At 54.1% G+C, this 5,847-nt stretch overlaps 1 protein-coding gene across 5 annotated transcripts in view; it reads left to right on the forward strand.

Annotated features, from left to right (window-relative positions):
* JUP (junction plakoglobin) overlaps nt 1-5,847 on the forward strand; it is a 21,566-nt gene that overhangs the window by 1,671 nt on the left and 14,048 nt on the right. Inside the window, exon 1 of one of the 5 annotated variants that reach the window (XM_015599348.2) lies at nt 4,514-4,669. The exons of the other annotated variants lie outside the window; for them this stretch is intronic. The gene's annotated coding sequence lies outside the window, so the exon portion shown is untranslated. Of the gene's footprint in view, nt 1-4,513; nt 4,670-5,847 lie in introns of those variants that run through there. 5 annotated transcript variants of the gene reach the window in all.

A 5,847-nucleotide genomic window follows, 5' to 3' on the forward strand; every position in this document is an offset into this window, starting at 1 on the left:
AAGGAAGACTTTTGGGGGAAGGTTTCAGGCAGAGCTGAATTTTTCCGAGATCCCCTCGCCTGGCTAAAGTTGGGGATCTCCACCAGGCTTCCAGCACTGATTTTTAAAAATCTGAAGCGTGGTCTTTGCAGGGACTTGGAGGTCAGCGTCTTTGGAGAATAGAGGAGGAATGTAGAGCCAGGTTCTCCTTCAGACCTGTAGTGAAGGGAAGATTGGGGGCAAGCTGCTTGCCCTGACTCACTTGGGAAGACCTTACCATATGGTTTGTGTTTGTAGATGGGAGAGTAGGGTTGGGGGTCAGAACCCCATGAGTGCCTCTCACCTGCAGGGATCAGGCTCCCTCTCCATCCCTCTTCAGCTCTTGTGGGCAGTGTACCTCTGGGTAGCCATAAGGGAATGGAGTTTGGGCCAAAATAACCTGTTTTCCCTCTTCTCCGTGCCAGAGTGGAGGAGGGGAAGGCATTGTAATTACGTTGGTTAAATGATTATTTTAGCTAATCTGGTTTGTGGCTGTGATAAAAAGATAATACTGAGGAAGGATTTCTAGGAGGTGCCTGGTGAAAACTGGCTGCTTACTGGATGTGGGGGGTAGTACACAGTTAGTCATTTCTTGCTAGATCAAGCCCCAGCTTGGGCGACATGAGCCTTCTCCAGTCTGCCCCACCCCCCACCACCATCCCCAGCTTCACCCCATTCTCTTTGGTACCTGTTTGAGTTGTCAAGGCTGCTTCCTGCTTCTCTCTTGGAGACCCATGGGGAAGGTACCAACGAGGGGGTCACTCCCTGGCCTGGGAGGGATCCAGGAGAGGAGCCACCTTAGAATGAGATGGAGCAATAGACTGGTCAACAGAAGGGCTGTTTATTGGGAGAGGTTATAGTGGGGCAGTTGTCAGCACAGGGATTTGGATTTGATTCCCAGCTCTGTCACTCTGTGGCTTGGCCAAATCATTTCACCTCACTGAGCCTCAGTGACTTCCTCTGCAAAATGGGAATAATAATACCTACCTACCTCCCAATAAGTACTTGATAAATGGTATCCTAAGTAAGGGGGGACTCTACAGATAGCACTTTCCTTAACTGTTCTCACTTAATCCTTATGACTGTCCCTGAAGGCAGCTGTCATTCCATTCAACAGATGAGGCAATTGAAACTCAGGGAGGTTAGGTAACTTGCCCAAGATTGCACAGTGAGACCCAGGCAGGGCCAGGACTGGCATTCGGGTCCTCTGGCTCCAAGCCCCAGAGCCTATTCTGCTGTATCACCCCACTGTGGCTTTGGGAAGTTTTTCTGCCACTCCTTTTTGAGAGCTTCTGCTCTGGAGTTTGGGGAGAAGAGAATTCAGAAGGGCCCGGGAAGGCATGTGTGGGTGATGAAGGTGGGGGCAGGTTTGTCTGGTGGGGGTGACTCATGTCTTAGTCTCTAGTCCTCTGAAACCTCCCCTATGGCTTGGTTTTTAGCTCCTGGTGGAGGAGGCTCTCCAGGGGCTGTGGTGGATGTGTGTGGAGGAGGTTGGGAAGTGGGGAGAAGAGGGCAGGGGTCAAAGCTGCTGCTGCCTCCCAGCTTGAGCTGGCCAGAACCATGGGCTGTTCTGGGCCTGTCTCTGTATAGGAAGTGGGAGTTGCCTGCTTTGCTGGGGGCTGGACCTCTGCCAAGATAAGAGGGGGTGGGGGGTGCTGCTCCCTGGAGAGATTTAGGACAGGGCCAGTGTCCTGCTGGATTTCACCTGACAGTGCTGCCAGACTGCTCTTGGGTGGGGAGCAGGCTCTCCCCTCTGTGGGAGCCCTGGAGACTGGGGGCTGGCAGTAGGGGTTTTCTGCAGCTGGGAAGGCCTTTCTGGTGATGAGGGTGGGGTCAGCCAGAGCTTTGGTCCTTGCAGGAGGGGCTGGTGTCTCCGTCCTTTAAGACCTGTCTGGTTCTGGCACTCTGCCAACTGAGCATCTGATACCAGAATGGTCCTGGGAAATAGAGTCTCTATCTGAGCCTCTCAGCACTGGGCTTTCAGATCTCAGCAGGAGGGGGACTCTAGGCATGGGGGGATGGATTATTGATCCTGGAAAAGAAAAGGCTGAAGAGACTTGATGTGACAGAGGAAAGAGAATGAATTCAGCCCTGGCTGTTATTTATAAAGAGGGTGAGGGGTGCGCTGTTTTATGTCACTTCTGAGGACACAAGAATGCTTGAGACTGATGCTCTTATGGAGGGAGTGGAGGTTAGACAGGAGGAAAGACTTCCTGTATGTTAGAGACTAAGAACAAGAGGGAGAGATGGAAGCTTAGAGTTGAGTCTTCTCTAAAGAGGAAGAAGCAGGGCCCCATCCGTGTGAGCTGGGCGAGGGCCATCCTGCGATAGTAGTCGCAATACCCTTTGGGGTGAGTCTGAAGTCTGTTGGGGTCCCTGGGGAAATGCTCAGCATTGTGTCTTTCAGGAGAAGAGACCTGGCCATGAGAGGAGCAGGTATCCATGTGCTGCCAATGGGGCTAGTCACTCCTGTGAAGAGAAAGAGTGACGAGGCTAGGTAGGGCAGGTCACTGGGGTTTGTGTCCCTGCAAGTGACACCCTGAGGCCTCTCTCCTGGGACACGGTTGAATCTAGTGGAGGTCTGGAGGGCATAGACTGACCCAGTTTCCAGCAACCTCCTTGGCCAGGCCTGAAGAGAAAGCTCACTGACTACTCTCTTTTGCTCAGCCTCCTGGCTTCTCAGCCTTTGGGGGCCCTCAGGGCAGGAAGCTAAGCTTTCTGTGCCCTGCAAAGTGTGTGTTAACAGGTCCGCTTTCTTTTCTCACTGTGGGGACTGTGGAGTCTTGTAGATTCTTATCTCTGAGGCGTGGCAGCCAGTGGGGAGAGTTGGGACCTGGTCCCGGCAATCAGTACCCTGCTTGTCTGGGGGTGAGAAAGAGGTTGGGCTCCCTCCCTGTTGACTGAAACAGTAATCTCCGATCATTGTGAAAAACAATTGGACAGTTTACTAGGGAAGGAAAAAAGTCACCCTTACTCTTACTCCTCATCCCGGTGGAGGCAACAACCACGAGTATTTCCTTCCCTTCTCTTTTCTAAGCATCCTCTTCTTTCTTAACCTCGATCTTGATGATCTCATACTCTATATACAATACCATATTTTAACCAAATCTTTGTCCAAATCCTCATTTTCTCCAGCAAATGCTAGACAGAGAATGAACCTTGCTCCTCCAGGAGAGGACCAGGCAGCTATTTCTGTAGCATGAAACCACTGAAACCCTGGGGAATCACCCCTGAGAAGTGGACACCAGCCGGGGTCAGAGCTGCCCAGGCCCTCTGGAGTGGGGGGCAGGGGCAGGGGTGCAGTAGGCACTTGTGTATCGAGATATGTCACCGACATGTCAGTCCTTTGCTCTTGTTTCCTGAGGCTGAGTGAAGTGTTTTTCCATTCCCAGGAGTCTCGGTTTGGGGTCATTTGCGAGTCTGGGATTTTGCCCACACAGGGTCACTGGCAGGGAACAGAGCTCCAGCTGGAGCTCTCTCCGGAGGTTCCGGGGTTGAGCCACCTGGCTTGGCATTTCCCTCTCCTCCAAGTCTCCTTCATTTTCCCACCCTACTTTGTTTGCTTTGGGAAGGAGCCCAGAAGGAAGAAAACAAACAGCTGGGGCATCCTGACCCGAGCCTTCCCCACTCCCGGCCAGTCCTTGGGCCACTGCTTGGTTTTCCTCCAGACCGGAAGTGAGGGTTTTCCTCCAGAAGCTCAGGATGGGTTTCTGTCTTCTCTCATTCCAAGGGCCCTGGCCATACCTAACGCCCATTCAGTTGTTGCCCACTTGGAATGACCAGTGTGATGGAGACAGGGCTCTCAAGTGAAGCAGTCATGTCCGTCTCTGTACTTTTCTGGAGTCTGTTTCCACTGGTGCTGCTGGCCAAATCTCAGTTGGAGACAGAGACAGACTGGGAAAGGGTGGCGGCTGGTGACCCTGCTGAGCCCAGCCTCTCCCTTGGGGCTGCTATGTGGGGAATGTCCATGCCTGACTGGCCTGACCGCCCTGGCTGCAGAAGGCAGCACATGTGACTGGGGAGGGGGAGCTGCACAATGTCACCGCCTGGCCTCCCCTCAGGACCCAGACAGACATAGCCCCTCTTCCCCAGCCATGCCCTACCCCGCCCCCGCAGCGCCCCTCTCAGCCCTCATCTAAGGGCTTTGGGAAAAGAAGCCTGGGTCCTGGGTCCCGAAGAGCAGGCTGGCTGCTGGCTACCTTGCCAGCCCCATCTGTGCTGGCCTCTTCTGCCATTTCTTTGCATCTTTAATAGAAGGATGCTTGCCTGGGCCTTTCCTGTCCACAGCAGGCTTCCATAGTCAGGGTTGTATTCGATCCACACTACGGGCTGAAGAAAGAAGTGGCATATCACTTCCACTTTATAGGAGTATGAGGCTTAAGGAAAAGGCGTGACATGCCCAAGGACACACAGCCAGTGAGTGGTGAGGCTGGAGCCCCTCCCCTGACTCCCCTGCTCTCCCCGCCCTGCCCACAGCTCACTTCTCTGTCACTGTTTGAGCCATTGATCTGAGTCTGCACGAGTCTCTGGCTTCTGGCCCAAGGAACCTCTGGGGGCCCTGCCCAGCCTGCTCTTGAAGTCCTCAAAAGCAATGTTTCTAAGCCTGGTCCCAGGACCCCTCTGGGCAACCCATTCCTGTCTTTGTTTCCAGGTATGTCATTGATGCTTGGTGTCCGGTAGCCCAGCCCAGCTATGCCCGTCACTGACCGCGGGTGCTGGCGGGGGCAGGAGTCTGATGTAGCTTTGATGGGAGTTATTTTTAATGGGAATAGGCTGCACTCTGCCGGGACAGGCTTGGATTTTAGGATGTCCAGGGCCAGCCTGCTGGGTTGGCCAGGCCAATGAGGAAGAGGAATTAAGGGCAGAGTATGCTAGAGTAGCCTCATTCCTTGCTCAAAGACTCCTCCACAGAGTGGGCCAGTGGGGGAAGGGTCCTTGGCACACCCTCTCCTGGGCCCTGTCTTCTCTTCCTGTCCCTTGCACTGTCCCCCACCCTGTCCTATGTTCTCTGAGCTGGCTTCTTCCTCCCGTGTTGCCAAGAATAGAGCGTGCTGCTGTTAAACAAAGGCCCCCCATTCAATTCAGAAAACCGCCCTGTGTCTGGCTCTGCCCGTCTCTGTCCAGGGTGCATGGGCAGGGCCCGCGTCTGTCTCGCCCACGTCCACCCTGGCTGTGTCCAAGGGCATTGTGGCAGGTCTCGCTCCAGGTCTAGGGTGGAGAGGGATGAGACCAAACTGGGTGCGGCCCCCTCCACCCAGGGAACTGCAAAAGCAGCACTTTTGCTTCTTGTGGGAGAATTTCTCTGCTCCTCTTGGGGAGTAGGTGGGGAGAAAGGTGGGGCTGGTTGTCCGTCCTGCCTGAAGTCTGACTTCATTCTAGCCTTTCTGTTGCAGGAAGAGCTCTCCCCGTGATCCTTTCCTTAGGAAGAGTTCTGGAGTGTGTCCTCTCTGAACTGCTTTCTAGTTCTGCTCATCCTCAGCTTTCTCTTGTCTGTCTTGGAAACGCTGGTTCTCGATTCTCAGAATCTTAGACATCAGCATTTTTCTCTGAGATCACCTGGGCCACCCTTTCTGTAGGTGAAGCACAGAGAGGGAAACTAATTGCCCAAAGACACTCAGCAAGTTCGTGGCGGAATTGGGACTAGAACCTGAGATGCCTGACTTCCCAGCAGGTGCTATGCCTCCAACTGTGAGCACCCTTGGCCTCACCTGTCCACTTCTGCCCTCGGTGAGAGGGCTCAGCTCCTCCCACATCCACCTCCCCCTCCACTCCTCTGCAGCTGGGTGTCTGGCCCTCTCTTTGACCCCAGGGGTTCCGGTCCCTCTTTCC

The sequence above is a fragment of the Pteropus alecto genome, unplaced genomic scaffold (assembly GCF_000325575.1).
Source record: "Pteropus alecto unplaced genomic scaffold, ASM32557v1 scaffold98, whole genome shotgun sequence".
NCBI classification, from domain to species: Eukaryota; Metazoa; Chordata; class Mammalia; order Chiroptera; family Pteropodidae; genus Pteropus; species Pteropus alecto.